Here is a 221-nt window from a genome sequence, read left to right as displayed (position 1 = left end):
ATTTCAGCAAATCAGTTCGAGCGAACGCACACAACCTGATTAATATTCATGAATCCAGTAGCTCATTAATCATTGGTGCGTTTTATATTGTTCTTATTAGTAGAATTCCTATCATTATCTAATCAGTATTTTTGTTAGTTTTTCCCCAATTTTTATTTTTTTTTACAGAAACACTGACTGACCAAAAAAGCACCACCACCAGTCTGAAGTTCAGTTAAAGT

General features: G+C 32.6%; 1 protein-coding gene across 2 annotated transcripts in view; it reads left to right on the top strand.

Moving 5' to 3' along the window:
• prrc2c (proline-rich coiled-coil 2C) overlaps positions 1-221 on the top strand; it is a 37833-nt gene that overhangs the window by 14375 nt on the left and 23237 nt on the right. The window lies entirely within an intron of this gene.

Source organism: Sinocyclocheilus anshuiensis, unplaced genomic scaffold, assembly GCF_001515605.1.
Source record: "Sinocyclocheilus anshuiensis isolate Anshui unplaced genomic scaffold, SAMN03320099.WGS_v1.1 scaffold400, whole genome shotgun sequence".
In the NCBI taxonomy this organism is placed as follows: domain Eukaryota; kingdom Metazoa; phylum Chordata; class Actinopteri; order Cypriniformes; family Cyprinidae; genus Sinocyclocheilus; species Sinocyclocheilus anshuiensis.
This window is presented reverse-complemented; position numbering and strand designations above follow the sequence as displayed.